The 18,278-nt window shown below is 41.1% G+C and overlaps 1 protein-coding gene across 25 annotated transcripts in view; it reads left to right on the top strand.

Annotated features, from left to right (window-relative positions):
* The window catches only part of LOC106825028 (class I histocompatibility antigen, Gogo-B*0101 alpha chain), a 192,503-nt gene that overhangs the window by 25,088 nt on the left and 149,137 nt on the right, over positions 1–18,278 (top strand). The gene's annotated exons all lie outside the window — the stretch shown is intronic.

The following is an 18,278-nucleotide window of genomic DNA, read 5'->3' on the forward strand; positions in this document are numbered from 1 at the left end:
CAGAAGTCACACTTCCAACAGCAGGGGTCAGGCAGACCTGAGACCAGGTGTGAGCACACTCTCCTCCCTCAGTGTGAAGAGTGAACATGTGTATATCCTCTAGGCCCCTCCTCCTCTTCAGGCGCTCCATCCCATAATCAGGGGGTCAAGAAATGGTTCACAGACTAGAGCTAAAACCCAGCCACACTGAACCACCTCGTATCCATCTGCAGAGCCCACTTGAGAACCCCAAACCCCTGCTCCTCCCCACCTTCATCCCTCACAGACTCACCACCATTATCTGCCTTGAATCCGCCAGGACTAATCTCATTACGTCCTTTACCCTGTTTGTCTCACTCACCCCTGGTCCCCAAATATCCTGCACTGTCACCTCCACAAGGCTCTGCACACCCCTATTCTGTCTGCTCTCACACCCCATCCCCAGCTCCTGAAACCTTTCCACTGTGCCCCCTGCAGTTCTCCGCCCATGATCAGCAAAATCTCTGAAGACCTCTCACAATGTTCCCTTCACGTCGCAGCTCTGACAGAAACCTGGGTCTCACTGAGGACATGGCTCCCTCTGGAGTCTGGCAGCTCTCAGACCTTTGTTCCTCCCACCTTTCTAACATCCCCTGAGCTGTCATCACATTAGGGCCCACACTCCCCTCACTGTATGTATTCCCTATGGACCCCCAGCCGTGCCCCTCATTCCTCAATTCTTTTAGCTCCCAGATCACTATCACTGTCTCCAGCAGAGCTATTGCCTTGATCCTTGGTGATTTCAACATAAGAAGTGGTAGGCCAAACAGTGGTCCCTAAAGATGTCCATGCCCTAATCCTTGGAATTTACAAATAAGTTCCTTTACATGACAAAAGGGACTTTGGTGATGTAAGTAAAGTTAAGCCAGCCCTAGTGGTCTAGTGGTTAAGATTCGGTGCTCTCACCACTGTGCCTGGGCTTGTTTCTAGGTCATGGACCCACACCACCCATCCGTTATTGTTATACTGTGGCGGCTGCATGTTGCTGTGACACTGAAAGCTATGCCACCAGTATTTCAAATACCACCAGGGTCACCCGTATTGGACAGGTTTCAGCAGAGCTTCCAGATTAAGACAGACTAGGAAGAAGGAACTGGCCATCCACTTTTGAAAAAATTAGCCATGAAAACCCTATGAATAGCAGCAGAGCATTTTCTGAGATAGCACCGGAAGGTGAGACGATGGCGCAAAAAGACGGGCGGGGTTCTTCTCTGCTGTACAGGGTCACTAGCAGTTCGATCCACTCACTGGCACTAACAACAACAAATTAAGGTTAAGGACCTTAAAATAAGGAGGTTATCTTGGATTATCTGGGTGGGCTCAAGCAAGCAACATGAATCATTAAAAACAGAATTTTTTCATCCTGAAATCAAGAGATGCTGCAAAAGAGATGAGGCAGAGCAGAATCAGAGGGGTTCCAGGTAGGAGAAGGGTTGGTGTGTTGTAGGGGGCCATGCTTGAGGACCAGAGAGAATCCTCTAGGAACTCAGAGTGGCTCCAGCTGAAAGCCAGCAAGGAAGTGGGGACCTCAGCCCTACATCTGCAAAAAACTGAATTCTAACAACAACCTGAATGAGCTTGGAGGTGGGTTCTGCCAGAGCCCCTAGTAAAGAATACGGACCTGTCAACACCTTGATCTCAGCCCAGTGAGAACACGTTGGACTTATAACCTGAATAACCGTGAGATAATAAATGGGTGTTGTTTAAAGCCACTAGGTCTGTGGGAATCTTTATGGCAGCGATAGAAACCACACAGCAGAGAGGACGCTCTCACTCCCTGCCTCTCGCTTCCCTGAGCTCTTCTTCTCCATGACCTTCTACTCTGCTCTCCCTGGGCCCCCACGCCCTCACAACCCTAGACCTTGTCATTGCCAATAACCCAGCCCTTCCATGGTCTCCATTTCAGCTTCCTACTGTCTGTCCTCCATCTCTCCTACTCATCTCCTTGCAGGGTGGCCAAAGCTCTGGAAACACTGATACTATTATTTTATCATATATTTATCATATATTGCCCCAGAAATTGCATTGATACCCACAGCATCAATAATGTCCCCCATTACAGTGGGGCCTATAGAGGGCAGGTAATAAATGGAGTCCTGGACAAAGTGTGGCTCAGAATGGGACCCCTGTGTCTGTGGACCCACCTGGCAATCATCCCCGTTCCACGAGTGCATAACTGGCATTGATATGCTTGGCAGTTGGAGTAACCTCCACACGGGGTCCCTGGTCTGTGGAATAAGGTCTCTCTTTGTGCTGAAGGCCAAAGGAAACCTCTGAAACTGGCCCCATTTTTGTCAAATGAGAAATGATACTGTGTCCCATGGGCAGGTATTGTGGAGGTTTTGCAGGTATTGTAGGAGTTAGCACCACCATTAGAGACCTGACAGATGCAGGGGCCGTGGTGGTGTTGCCTATATCTCCAGTTAATTCAGCAATCTGTCCCTGCAGGAATCTGATGTGGTCTAAAGGATGCATTAGCTACTTCAGACTCAACCAAGTAGTGGTCCTGATGCAGCTGCTGTGCTGGATGTTATGTCACTGCCAGAGCAGGTTAGTAAGGCCTCAGGCACATGGTACGTGGCTGTAGATTTGGTGAGTGCATTCTGTTTTATTCCTGTTAGAAAAGTGGCGGTGGGATTTTTAGCATGCACATGTGAGAAGCAACATTTATTTATAGTTTCTTTCAGGCCACTTTTAACTCTCCTGCCCTCTGTAATATAATCTTAAGAGAACTGGACCTCCTGGACATCCAGTAGAATATCACATTAGTTCATTTAATTGACAACCTCATGTTGATTGGGATGGATGAGTGTGCTGGAGGCCTTGGTAAAACACGTGCACTCCAGAGGGTGGAAGATAAACCTGACGGAGATTCAGGAAGTGGCCGCTTCACTTGGTTCTAGAGGTCCAGTGGTTAGGGGCATGCAGGGATGTCCCCTCCAAAGTAAGAGATAAACTGTGCATCTTGCATCCCTGGCTGCAAAGAAGGAATCACACTGCCTGGCAGGCCTTTTTGGATTCTGACAACACACTCCACCCCTAGGTACATTGTTTTCACCACATTCTGGGTGACATAGAAGGATGCTAGCTCTGAGTGGGGCTTGGACGTGAAAAGACACTGCAGTAGATCCAGGCCATGTTGCAATAAGACACTATCCATCAAACTCAATGGTGTTGGAGATGTCAGTGGTGGGAAAAGATGCCATGTGATGCTAAAGGCAAATACCAGTGGGAGATTCACATACAAACACCTGGAATTCCTTCTTTATTTTTTTGAGGAAGATTATCCCTGAGCTAGCATCCACTGCCAATCTTCCTCTTTTTGCTGAGGAAAATTGGCCCTGAGCTAACATCTGTGCCTATCTTCCTCCCTTTTATATGTGGGACACCTGCCACAGCATGGCTTGATAAGTGGTAAATAGTTCCGCGCCTGGGATCCAAACCGGCGAACCCCGGGCCTCCGAAGTGGAGCACATGGGCTCAACTGCTACACCACCGGGCAGGCCCCTGTCCTCTGGGATTCTGAAAGAAGGCCATGCCATCCACAGCAGAGAAATATACCCCATTTTGGAGGAAACTTTAGGTGAGTTTCTGAGGCTTATTAAGAGAGAATCCTTGACCATGGGACACCAAGCACCCATGTGATTAAAAATGACCATGTGCACTGGGTTCTGCATAATTCACTGTGATCAACTGGACAGGTCAAAGCAGTGCATCCTAAGATGAAAATGATAAATCTGTGGTTAAGCCTGAATCACATGTTCACACCCACTAGAAAACATTTACCCTTGAAGAGGCACTGAACACCCAAGAAGATAAATGGACCTTAGCCAGCCTCTATCACTGGTCAACCCAGGACTGGCACATGAATGGAGTGACCAAGATGGCAGAGATGAGACTCCATATGGGTCCAGCAGCATTGACTGCCACTTACCAAGGCTGTTCTGGCTACTGCCACCTCTGAATGTCCATCTTGTCAGCATTAGACCAACACTGGGTCCTAATGTAGCATTATTTCTTTAGGTGACCAAGTAGCCACGAAATGACAAGTTGACTAGAGCAAGCTTCTTCCATCCTGGGAGGGCCAGAGGTTCATCACCACAGGGTAGACAGCTATTCCACATGTGGCTACCTTCCCTGTCCTCAGAACTTCAGCCAGCACCACTATAGGGGCTATTTAAATGTCAGATTCACAGGCTTGGAATTGCTCTAGCACGGTATCGAACAGAGGGACTTACCTCACAGTGAAGGAGGTGCAGGATGGGCCATGACCATGGGATCCACTGCACCATCCAGGGTCTGCCAGCCACACAGAACTCTGGACAAGACTTCTGAAGGCACATCTGATGCATCAGCTTTGAGGAAATGCTCTGAAGGGTTGAGGTTACATCTTTTAGGACAGGGTGTATTTTTTAAATCAGAGACTGTGTTTTCAATAGGAGTAGAATGTGGGTCCAGGATCAAGGGGTGGAAGCAAGTGTTGCCCCATTTACCATCACTTCCAATCATCTACTGGGGGATTTTGTACTTCCTGTCTTCACAACTCTGAGCTCTGTTGGGTAGGAGGTCCTGGTTCCCAGAAGGGGGCACTCTTACAAGGGGAGATGACAAAGGTCCCATTGAACTATATATTATGATTGTCACTAGGGAAGTTTAGACTTTATGTGCCTGGAGACCATTCCTCAAGAGAGAAGTAATTGACCCTCATCTGCAGGAGCAGGTGGGACTGTGTCACATATCGGGGCAGGAGGATTACATGTGGAACCCGGGTGATAGATTTAGGCACCTCATATTTCCCCCTTGCTCCACTGTAACTGTGACTGGACATGTGCAGCAACCCAGTCTGAGAAGGGTTTGGGTTCCAAGGGACCAGACCCCTCAAGTATGAAGAGTCATATTAGGTCACATCCCCCAGGTAAGCCACAAGCACCCACACTCCTGTGCTCTGAAATCCATGGCAGCATTTGTGCAGAGACCATGCTTCCCATGGGCTGTTCACAGAATGACTGGTCACAGCAGGGAAACTAAGGCAGGCCATTCCTGGGAGATGTGGGGCTCCTCTGATGGCTGAATGTGACTTAAGGACTCCCTACACCCTTGCTTAACTTCACTGAGGTTGCCTGGTGGTCCAAGATACCTGTAATGGACCTTCCCTTTTTCTGACCATCCCTTGGGGTCAGACTTCTATCTCAGTCTGCTGCCTCTTCCAGTGTTTTCTGGCTCCGTCTCCATATCCTGTGATGGGTGTTTCCTCTAATAAAATTTAATCCCATCTTGGTGTCTGCATCTTGGAGGACTCGGACTAACAAAATCATTTTCATCTGTATACCAACGACCTGTTACATATTCCATCTTGTAAAATCCTTCTCTTTACCCAACTTCTCCCACCAGCATCTGCTGGGTTTAGCTTGTGCTTATATTAGTTCTTTGAGTTAATAGACAATTCTTGTTTTAAGCCACTAAATTCTGGGGTAGTTTGTTACCCAGCAATAGATAACTAATAACTCTCTCTTAAGTTTCTATTAGTCTAGCTTTCCTGTATTTCCTGGCACTTGGCAATATTCTGCCTCCTCACTGTTTCCAATTCCTCTCCTGTTCTCTCTTTTATTTTCTTTTGACTTTTCTCCTTCCTTGCCTCCCTCTCTCCTTCCCTCCTCCCTTCTTCCTTTTTCTTATGGAAGAATCCAAACATATAAAATGACACTTACGTGGTTATGCTGAAAGGAAGCATTATTTGGACCTATATGCTAAAAGTATAATGGCAACGTACACGGAATAAAAGTAAATGAAGTTATTAACAGAATCTGAAAAAAAATGCCCGAGTGATTCTGCAGCCAAGGCAGTGGCTTTCAACTCTTAATTTCTTCCCTTGAGCTGGGCTTTTTGTTTCAGAACAAACAACTCAGTAACACGAACTCTTACATATTCCTGGTAAAAGTTTAAATTGGAGCAAGCACTTTGGAAGTCAAACTAGCATTATCTATTATGGTTAAAGTACACACCCGATATAACCCAGCAATCCCACTCCTGATCATACGCTCTGGGGAATTTCTTGCCTATGTGCCCGAGGAGAGAAGTACACCAGTGTTTACAGTGAAAACTAGAATAACTACATATGTATCAATAGCAAAATAAAATTGTGGTATAATCATAAAATGTAAGACTTCAGCAGTAAAAATGAAGGAACGACAGGCTCACACATGCAGGATAACTTTCCTACATAAATCTGAGTCATGAAGAATCCATGCAGTACAAGTTGACCATACAGGAAGATCAAAAACAGGCAAAACTAAACACTATTTGGTTTGGGAATATATACATTTACTGTAAAATCGTTAGAGAGATTCAAGAGAATGGTAAACACAAGACCAAGATAGAGGTTCCAACTGGGGGATGGGATTGGGGAGGCGCCCATGGTGGCTTCATAGGTTCTGTTTCTTACACCAGTGGTGGGTGCCCAAGTATTTGCTTGGTGATAACTCTGTAAACTGACACTTTTCAAACTGCAGCTTGTGAACCATTTTTTTTCTTTTTGGGGAGGAAGACTGTCCCTGAGCTAACATCTGTTGTCAAGCTCACTCTTTTTGCTTGAGGAAGATTGTTGCTGAGCTAAAATCTATGCCAAACTTCCTGTATTTTATGTGGGATGCCACCACAGTGTGGCCTGATGAATGGTGCTGGTTAGCGCCCAGGAACCGAACCTGCGAAACTTGGGCCACCAAAGTGGAGCATGTAAACTTAAACACTATGCTACCAAGCCAGCCCCCTGGTTAATTTTTTTAAAATAAAAAAGAAAAGAAAAAAACAAGGTTCATTGCAAGAATTCTTAGCAAGAACTACCCACATTGGAACAAAGGCACAGACGATGTTATTAGCCATGTGTGAGAGAAGGCTAGGATGTCATAAAAAATGCATTGACTAGAAATAGGACATTGGATCTTTTATTCAGTGGCATCTCTGTAGCTTTTCTGGTATACCATGTTCAATCTGATGTCAAGGTCAGTCTATCTTCAGAAGGATATGATGTGTTAGTTGCATTTAACCTCATATAGAACTGAATTAACTACTTTTACGGAAGTGGAAAGCACATTGTGATCAATATAAATGAAAGTGGAAAACCTTATAAAGGGAACCAATGATAGAACAGAAACTGAATGGAAAACACAATAGAGCTGCTTAAAAAACACTTTAGAGGCACATGTGAGCAGTGCTTTTTAGAATCACCTCGGTGTCCAAATCACTTCTACCAAATCTCATTCCAAAACACAGTGAAAGATATTTAATTTACTATAGGATGTCAACTGAAATTCAGTTTTTGGAACACTCTGTTCCTAGATTGGAGTTAACCGTTTCTGCCTACTGCGTCGCACTATGGGGGATCAGAATTCACCACCCCAAAATGTTTCTCTTTGGCATAAGGATTATTTTTGGCCTGTTATTCTTTTTAAAAACTGAAGACATAGGAAAAGCTCTGAAAATCAAGTAGAAGTTACCCCTTGTAAGAGACACTTGGATTTGTAAGGGAAATCTCCATTTGTAAAGATATCTCCCTTTCTGTACCACGAAGAAGGCTAATGAACTTATCTCTAGAAACTTTTACCAATGCAGAAGGCAAGGACTTAAATCTGCATGATAACTTTACTCTTGTTTACTGTGCTTTTCTAGTAATCTCCTATAACTGACTCCCACGACCCCAACGTCCTCCTTTGTCTTTAGCTGAAGATGATATTTAAGGTGACAGCCATCCATTCTGGCTGAGTTACCCAGTTTTCCTGGGTTTCTCCCATGTATACATGCTATTAAACTTGTTTGATTTTTCTCCTGTTATTCTGTCTCCTGTTGATTTAATTTGTAGCCCACACAGAAGAACCTAGAGTGTATAGAGGAATTGTCTTCCTCTCCTACAGTTTGGAGACTTGGACAGGAAAAAATTTCACTGGCTGGTCGCTGCTCACTCCTGGACTACTGCAGCCGAGAGATTCTGGACCTCTGACAAGAGTGGCAGGAGATGAGTTCTTACCATGTCTGTCTCCCAGATCTCTGCCTGCAGGGTCCAATGGAAACAAGAGTTTTGAGTTTGTTTCCTTTTCTAAATTTAGATTAGCAGGAGAAAATATTGGTGAAGCTAGCTTCTTGGACTCAGTGACTCTAGGATCTGGTTTCAGTACTCATTGGCTATTGATCCTTTTCCTGCCAGAAATAGTCACTATTTTTCCTTGTCTCCGCCTTATTTTGTCTATAAGCCTGTTTTCTGGGAATATGCACATGAGGTGAGAGCTATTGCTGAGGGAATCTTAGAAACCAAAAAGGCTGCAAATTTGGTGGGCATGGGTAGAGTAGTTAAGAGCCATTAGGGTGCTTGCCACCTCAAGAAGTCTCCCGTGAAAGGATAAGCCAGCTCATGGAACTAGATAGATGCCACAGGTCCCCCATCAATGTCAAGAAAATATCCGTGCAATGACGAGGTACTCTGTAAAACCACACACATTGTCACTGATTAGTTTCCCCAAGGAACCCAATGCTGGGTTTAGAAGCATTGAACTGTTTTTCCAAATTGTTCTTCTCCCTTTTGCTATGTTAAGGGGATGAAATCACCAACCACCCTGAAGCAGAGCAAGTCTTACTACAAGAGCTATGCCTATGACCTTTGCCTCATTTTTAATGCTAAAGTCTCTTGGGGAGGAGCTTAGGCCCTAGTACATAACCTGCTGTGTATGTGGAAGCATGTTTTCCAGCTGAGCCTGCACAAGCGAATACCCACCTCTCCCTTTTGAATATTCATCCCCCATCCTAAATGAAAGGTATCTGCTTCCCTTTGCTTAGGGATGCCATAACTTTGGAAATGATTCCTCATGGTCTCATATTTGCTGCAAATATACCTTACTTTGCGAGACAACTTTACTTCTGGTGGAGAGTCTGACTTAACTCACCAGGAGGCAAATCCAGTTTGGTTTCAGTAACAACATTCCCCAAACCCACAGCACCTCCCTCCCAGGTATTAATTTGGCTCCGAGAGATCCAAGGCTTAGCTGAACCTGTTAATGTGCATGTTAGATGAGGTTTCTCCTTTTGTCTTGTTCTGTGTCTTGGGAGCTTGGCTTTGTGACCTCTCTGGTCTCTGCCATCCAGAGGATGCATGTACCAGCAAACATCTTGGTGCCCAGCCAAGTAGACTGGGGTTCTGGGACACACTCTTTTTGTCCAGCTCTGTCAGCTTTCAGAAAAGTTTGTCATAAGCGGTCCCAATTGCTTTCATAAAAGGCCCTTTGTTGTCTCAACCTTTGCTGCTTATTGTGCAATGACGGCCTTTGTTTTCTTTCACTATTTTTGGGAGTAAACTTTCTGGATCTCTTTTGTGGATGTCTCTTGCATCCATGGTTAAGCTTATTGGTATGAGTTGCTATTAAGATCCTACTCAGGGCCAGCTCCGTGGTCAACTGGTTAAGTTCACACACTCCGCTGCGGTGGCCCAGGGTTCAGATCCTGGGCGTGGACATGGCACCGCTCATCAGGCCACGTTGAGGTGGCGTCCCACATCTCACAACTAGAAGGACATGCAACTAAGATATACAACTGTGTACAGGGAGGGTTTGGGGAGATAAAGCAGAAAAAAAAAAAGATTGGCAACAGTTGTTAGCCCAGGTGCCAATCCTTAAAAAAAAAAAAATCCTACTCGTCCATGTGGCCAGATGATGGATCTATTAAATTGGAAAAACTTCTAAATTGGGAAAAAACATGTGAGAGCTCTCATCATAATTGTTTATTGGTACTTATAAAAAGACCAAATTAAAAAAAGGAAATAGAAAAAATATATTGAGTAGCCTTAAGACCCTTGCTCAGATTACAGTTAAAGTGAAAAAATGTAAAAGTATAAGTGCTGATAAGATTCTAAATGTTGGAATCTTTGAGCTAATTTTGTATAGAGAGGTTATATCAACTTTGCCTGAGTATATTTTAAAATGATTGGGAATGCTTCCCCTGTCCAAAATTATAAGACCAAGACCTATTGATAAAGTCCTAGTGAAAGCTGAGATTAGAGATATGAGTTGATGGAATTTAGATGAAATTTTGTAGAGAAATTGATATATTTATGGACTTCATGGGAAGTGATTGTATCTCTTTTGCCTGATTGTGTTATAGGTTGTATTGTGGGGATAAATATTGTGACTCACTGGGGAACATTTCCCCTGCTTGATTGTAAGACAGCATATAAATCATATAAATTTGCCCTTCAGACAATGTCAATTAAGCATAGCAAAGGGAAGTCAATAGGGTTGCCTGAGCTCACACTGTATGAGACAAAAACTAGAGGGTAATATCAGGTGCTAATCAAAGGAAAAAAAGCCCCCCCACAAGGTATATTGCTCTAGGCTTAAATGGTACACTTAGAAAGGCGGCCTTTGTTAAACACTTTGTACGGACTTTTAAAGGTGTGATGCTTTGTCCTGAGGTTTTAGAACACAAAATGTTGTGATTCACCTGTTAAGTTAAAAATTTCCCAAATATAGAGAAACAATTGGAAAAATGTAGCTGGAAGGGGGCAACCTCTTTTTTTGTCATTCAGGCTGTAATCTGGTTCTTTGAGGAACTGGAAGCAACTGTCTTTGTCTTTCAAATCTCTGCAAGGCTGGAGGTATATTTCTAGAAAGCAGTTCAAAGTTCACCTGTCTTTTCCCAATCCCAAAGCCTCCCCCATTCCTCCCAAAATGCTCCTAGATGTTGACTGACACAAGAGATTGAGACGTTAGAAACTGATAAGGCAAATATGCCCCAGAAACTCCATCTTGAAGAAAGCTTGAGTGCTTTCTCTGTGCCTTTATGATGTAGATTTTCTACTCCCATCTTCTCTAGGACCTAAAGCCATCCTTTGAAATGCAAATGTTTCACAGAAACTAGTGTATTTGTATTGCACCTGATTCATAACAAAAATTTGGGAAGCTAGAAGGTCTATGTGTCTACTTGCTTGTTCATGTGTGTCTATATGTATGTTATGTATGTGTGATATTTTGCCTCTGATGGTATGGCCAAAATTAAGAGCTCTGTTTAATTGGCTTAAAGGAAGCACTTAGATTATTTCTAAATGTAATAAAAACGAACCCAAATGTCTTTCAAGTTAATGTGAGATGAAATAATCTTTGGTAAATGAAACCTTATTTAAGATTGTTGGTTTGATTAAAATGGACATGTTCTCGAAGTTATCAACGTTAGATGTGTTGCAGACATGCAGCCTTTATTCTACATTTATTGGTCAAATAAGTTGATGTTATCTTTATTACAAAACTCCTTAACAAAAATAATAACTTAAAATGATAGCTGATTTTGTCTGGTTTCTCAAAGTCTTTATAGGCAATCTAAGTAATTATTGGAAACAGGTAAACTAAGTAGATGTGGAAAAGATAAGAGTGTTGGGTGAACTTTTTAACAATAATCGTGTGTTATGAAATGTGTATTTAAGATAACTTCCCAAATCTCTCTGGTAACTTAAAACGTTGAGGTTTTTCTGGATTAATTTAAATGATGAAAATTCACTGACTATCTAGATCATTTCCAAATAAGACAAAATATTAGACACTAATTATTAAATATAGGTTTACCTACTTTTGGCTTCTTATAACAAAGAAATTAAAAAGTGCTAAAGAAGCTTTGTGTTTTATTAAAAGATTTTACTATAAAGTAACATGTTTCTAGAAATTATAAAAGTGTTTATAAACTTGTCAAGCCACAGAAAGCTAATGTAAAAGAAACTTTATAATTGCTTACTTAGTTTTCACTTAAAAATTATTTTCTAAGGGTTAAAAATTCTAATGTATGATTAAAGCTACTAAAAATTAAGGAAAACATGTTGGTATTCAAGGATAGTAAGATATATGTTTTCAGTAAAGAAAATATAAAGAACAGAAATATTTTGGTTTGGTTGAGAGATAAATTTGTCCGAAAGTACTAAGAGGAGAAAAAGAAGGCATGGGACAAATTCTGAATGTAAAAAGAAAGTTATAAAAGGATTCTGAAGGAGGAACCCTGAGAAAAGAATTGTACATGGTCAAGTTTGCTAAAATTAAAATGAATTGAATTAAGTAAATGAGATTTAATATCAAATTAAGCTAGTGAAAAACTAAAATTTGTTTTTTCCTCTCTCTTAAAAGGATAATTTTCTTACACTTTTAGTCTGCTCTTGGTAAAGAGATTATGAAAGGTTTTTCCTTTGAGTGGTCTACTAGAAGGATAGGAATTTTGTGTTTTATCAAAATAAATTTCCTGTATTGTTTTTATCAGGTCTTTAACTGCAAGTGCTAAAGTTTTTCTTACAGCTATTTAATCTTCTGCATTTGCCTAAAAATCTTGAAGTGTCACCATGGTTAAATGGATAAATGGATAACTAAGCATTGTTTCATAGGGACCTATGATATTGTGTGGGTAAATGTATTGATATAAGTATTTAAAAATTATATAACATTCCTAAAATTCTGATCTGTCTTGGTTATCAGTCATAATTCTAATTATGATCTTAAATTGTTGTATATCACAGAAATAACCAAGTTTCCTTGTCAATTGTTATTTTTAAGTCTTTTATAATTTACACAGTTATTGGTTTACTCTGATGCTTTTGCAAATATGTTTCATATTCAGAGAGATTCATAAGCAAGACTCTGACGCTTAGTGTAGAATACAGGTTTCTGATAAACTTTCAGATCATAAAACTGAAGTGGGTAAAAAATTACAAAGCTAATGAAGAAACTGATGACTTCACGAAACTGCTAACAAAAGATCAAGATCAAGAGTTGACTATATAGGACTGAATGAACTAATAAGGATAATTATAATGTTTATAAATTTTTTGAAATATTGTTCATATTTTTGGGGTTTTTTTTCAGATTTAAGGAAATCTTTTTATCTTTTCTCTCAAGCCAACCATGACTTATAACAATTTGGTATATTATATTTTTGTAAGAAAAATTGAAATATTTTTAATTTTCTCCCCACCTGATTACTCCAGAATTTAAGAACTCTTAGTGAGTGAGTATTGTTATTTTCATGGCAATATAGTTATTTGCATAAGTTCAATAAGAATCTGTTCTCCTTATAACAGGACACAATTGGAAACATTGATTTATATCAGCAAAGCTTTGACTGGAATGTCATATTTGAGAGAAACATGCATAGACTCTGATATACCAGGTAGCTTTTGAGAAACAAAGATCAGACTTTATGGAATAAAGTGACTTGGAAATATTGGCCTGGTAGCTTGTTTACAGGGTTCCCAGCAACCTTATCAAGTAAATAAAGAAGGTTAGTTATCTGGCAGGTGCAAGGAACCTCAATATTTTGGGGAACTTCAAAAGAAGAGAACAATTCACTCAAACATATAGGTATTGCAGGTAAAGTCTGATGACAAAGTCCTTGGCTTGGCTTTCCTGGCCTCAAGAGGCCTTTAAAGTTCAATCTGAGATTCCTTATAAAAGGTTCTAGCAAAACAGATTTAAAAGAGCCTATATGATCAATTCTACTCTTGCTGTACTTGTGTAAATAATTGGGCCAAATTTATTGAAATTAGACTTATTTTAAAAACCAATCAGTCTTAGTTTGGCTATCTTTGGTAAAAATGAGATAAACTTTAGAGAGAAAAATTATGTTTCAGTGAAAACTATAATACACATTTGTTGACTTTGACTTCTAATACTCAAAGAATTAACAGACTATTCTGTTAATTGTGTTTGAGGTTTTTGTTTTCTATCTGTAAACTTGACTGGATCCTGAATTTTTCTAGTCTCCTAAAATATCTGGCTACAAATCTCCAAGCTAATTTTTTCAATCTTTTATTTGAAATCATTGAGAATTGAGACCACCCTTCTTCCTGAAGCCCTGCAAACTGAAGCTGGATAGCTTGATAGAAACTTTGTAGAGATCACCAAGATAGCATGCCTGTTGCTGTGTAAGCCATTCAAAGGAATACCTGAATGCCCGATGACATCATCAGAGGCATTTCAAACTGCAAAAGATGCTTTGACCCTGACATCTAAAAATCTTCTTGACTAGCTGCCCCCTGGGTTCAGAAACTGGTCAATAATTTGCTCCAACCATTAACCTTATTTTTATTTTTGTTTCCATAGAAATTCTTCTTATTAAATACTTGATTGCTTGCTCACACAATATAGGCCTAACTTTGGGAGCCCATCTACATCACTGCCTCCTGAAATGAATTTGACTGCACTGATCTATTATCGGTACTAAGAAATGTGTCCAGTGAGATGGAACAATCTACCACTCAGCTTCTGGACTATAAAACTTCTTAAAGTTTCAAAGGTGAGAGTGTAGAGGATCAGATTTGGCCACCCCAAAATGTGTCTCTTTCATATAAGGATTATTTTTGGCTGGTTATTTTTTTAAAAATGTCAGACATGGGAAGAGCTCTGAAAATCAAGTAGAAGTTAGCCTTTGTAAGAGACATTTGCATTTGTAAGGGAAATCTCCATTTCTAAAGGTGCCTCCCTCTCTGTACCAGGAAGAGGGGGGATGATCTTATCTCCAGAAACTCTTATCAATGCAGAAGTCAAGGATTTAAATCTGCATAACTTTACTCTTGTTTACTGGGATTTTCTGCTAATCTCCCATAACTGACTCCCCCCAACGCAATATTCTCCTTGGTCTTTAGCTGAAGATGATATTTAAGGTGACAGCTAGCAATTTTGGCTGAGTTACCCAGTTTTCCTGGGTTTCTCTCATGTATGCATGCTATTAAACTTGACTTTTCTCCTGTTATTCTGCCTAATGTCAATTTAATTTGTAGCCCAGCCAAAAGAATCTAGAATAGGTAGAGGAATTGTCTTCCTCCTACACCACCAAAATTGTTGTCAGAATGCTAAGCTAGGTGTGTAGACTGAGGTATGAGATTCACATTTTTCTAACTGAACAGCAATTTCATTAGGCAACTATCTTTGAAGATGATGTTGAGTAAGAAAATTGGCATTTTAGCCAATTCTTAACAAACTAAATTTGAAACTTCTAAAGAAAAACAAAGATAATTATTTTAAAGGCATTATTGTTATGGCATCCATGTCTTAAAATTATTTGATCTACCTACTATATGTTCTCAACTTTGTTGCAACTTATTGAAGGGAACACTATTATTAAAGGCAATTGCAAGAAAAACTTACAAATATGGTTGTATCTCCTTTCTCTGTCTCAAACTTTTAATCATTATTTTCCAAAAGAGAAATGTAGAGCATTAAAGAAAAAGAATCAGATAGAAGTAGTATTGATTTTTACAAAATCCAGAGATAATATTTATTTAATTTTGTTTTTCTTTTTTTTTCAAGATTGCCCCTGAGCTGACATCTGTTGCTAATTTTTTTTTATCCTTCTTCTCCCCAAATCCCCCTAGTCCTTAGTTGTGTATTTTAGTTGTATGTCCTTATAGTTCTGCTATTTGGAATGCCACCTCAGCATGGCTTAATGAGCAGTGCTAGGTCCATGCCCAGGATCAGAACTGGCAAAACTGTGGGCTGCCAAAGTGGAGTACACAAACTCAACCAGTCAGCCATAGGGCCAGCTACTAATTTTGGTTTTAACATGCTTCTAGAGGTATAGGTTAATTCCCTCTTCTTGAGTGTGGGATGCACTTAAGGACTCACTGCTAACTAACAGAATAAGGCTGATGGAATGGTGTGTGACTCTGGGTCTAGGACATAAAACACATTGCAGTGTCCATCTTGGTTGCTCTCTCTCTCTCTCTCTCTCTCTCAGATCACTTGCTTTGGGGGAAGACAACTACCTAGTCATTAGACAACTTATGGAAAAGTCCACATGGCTAGGAACTGAGGCCTCATGGGACTATCCAAGAAGGAAATGAAGGGTCTTCCAACAGCCATATGAGTGAGCCATGTTTCCTCAGAATCCTCCAACCCCAGTCAAGCCATCAGATGATGCAGCCTTGGCTGACAACTTGACTGCAACCTTGAGAGAGGCCCTGAGCCAGAAGTGCTCAGGTAAACCTCTCCTGGATTCTTGACCCTGGGAAACTCTGGGAGATAATACACATTTGTTGTTTTGAGCTTGTAAGTTTTAGATAATCTGTTATGCTGTGGTACAGAACTAATAAAATGTCCAAAGAGAGAGTGAGTTATTGCTCTTTAACTTTTGTTTGCTCTAAATTACTTCCAGTAGTCCCCCTTATGCATGGTTTTGCTTGCTGCCATTTCAGTTACCTGTAGTCAACTGTGCTCTGAAAATATTAAATGGAAAACTCCAGAAATAAACAGTAAGTTTTAAATTTTGTGCCATTCTAAGTAGTGTGATGATATCTTGTGTCATCTTGCTCCGTCCCACCTGGGATGTGAATCATCTCTTTGTCCAGCATGTCCACACTGTATATGTTACCTGCCCATTAGTAACTTAGTAGTCGTTTTGATTATCAGATCAACTGTCCCAGTATCCAGTGCTTGTCTTCAAGTAACCCTTATTTTACTTAACAATCGCTCCAAAGTGCAAGAGCATGTATAAGAAAAAACACAGTATATATAGGGTTTGGTACTACCTGAGGTTTCAGGCATCCAATGGGGGTCTTGCAGTGTATCCCTACAGATAAGGTGGACTACTGTATAAGATATTAAATATGTCCTTTGGTTTTAAGTTTTAAGAGAATTTCCATGGCTAACAGACAGGATGCATTTTATTATCATTCACAACAATCTATTTATTTGACTTTCAATTTCCAATCATGACCCAACTAAACACAAAGAAAGAACCAGGTCATGCTGGCAGGTTCTGTGATGGTCCACAACAACCACCTCCTGGTTATTCACCTTGCCCCCAGTTAGTCTGTCAAACACTAATGTTGGTGCTGCTGGGAACGGGTTCTCTAGAGGTAAATAAGGTCTCAAATCAGTTGACCTTAAGACAGGGGGATTCTCCTGGGTGGGACTGTCCTAAGCAGATGAGCCCTTAAAAGGACTGGGTTCTTCCTGAGCAAAGAGATTCACAGTGTGAGAGGGATTCAATGCGAGGGACTTTCTCCATTGTGGGCTTTGAAAACGGAGGCCACATGGCAAAGAATGCTGGTGACCGCTAAGTGTTGGGAGCAGCCCTCCCCAGGCTCCTCAAGGAAACAGGGACCTCAGTCCTACAACTACAAGAAACTGGATTCGGGGCTGGCCCCGTGGCTGAGTGGTTAAGTTTGCGTGCTCCACTGCAGGTGGCCCAGTATTTCATTGGTTCGAATCCTGGGCGCGGACATGGCACTGCTCATCAAACCACGCTGAGGCAGCATCCCACATACCACAACTAGAAGGACCCACAACGAAGAATATACAACTATGTACCGGAGGGGCTTTGGGGAGAAAAAGGAAAAAATAAAATCTTAAAAAAAAAAAAAAGAAAGAAACTGGATTCTACTAACAACCTCTGTGTAAGCTTAAAGGAGGCTCCTGAGCTCAAGGTGAGAACCCAGCTTTGCGAAACCCTGAACAGAGAACCCATCCACACCATGCCTGGATTTCTGACTAAGGAATTGTAAGCAAACAAATGCATGTTGTTTTGAGCCACTAAGTCGTGGTGATTTGTTATGCAGTAACAGAAAACTAATACACAGGCTCACTGTGTATTAAGCACATAGCATTTTTTCCACATGAATGAATTTATGAACTGATATGCACACTAGTTGCTTAAAATAAAATCTTTCCTAACTTTTTTCTATTTTTCATTTTATGATTTTTACACAATGAAATTAAATTTTAATGCAATCATACTTCATTCATTCATTCAACAGCTAATTTAATGCCTATGTACCAGGAATGGCTTTAGATGCTGGACACACAACTTTGACCTAAACAGCCCAAAGCCCCTGTGCTCATGTGTGTTGCATTCTAGAGGCTTCCCAAGAGTGAGACGGAGCCATTGGAGTGTTTTAGTGAAGAAATGACACCTCCTGACTCACATTAGCAGGATCACTGACTCCTGCGGGGAGGATAGTTCATGGGTGGCAGGTGAGAGGGTGGCGCTGGTGCCACAATTCAGGAGTGAGAGGGTGGTGGAGACTAAGGGGAGAAGGGGGCCTGAGGGGTGAGAGGACAGAGAGAAGGGCTGGAGGAGCAGGGGTGAGGAGAAGAAGCAGAGGGAAGGAATTCTAAAGCAGTGGAGTCCTCAGATTTAAACATATTGTTTCAAGGAACTTTAAATATATCTACAAGCCTGGCAGGGTATTCTTCGCATTTGGTTTGTAATTCATGCTGTGGGGCTGCCTAAAAACTAATTGCCTCCTTATATTA

Source organism: Equus asinus, chromosome 8 (genome assembly GCF_041296235.1).
Source record: "Equus asinus isolate D_3611 breed Donkey chromosome 8, EquAss-T2T_v2, whole genome shotgun sequence".
NCBI lineage: Eukaryota > Metazoa > Chordata > Mammalia > Perissodactyla > Equidae > Equus > Equus asinus.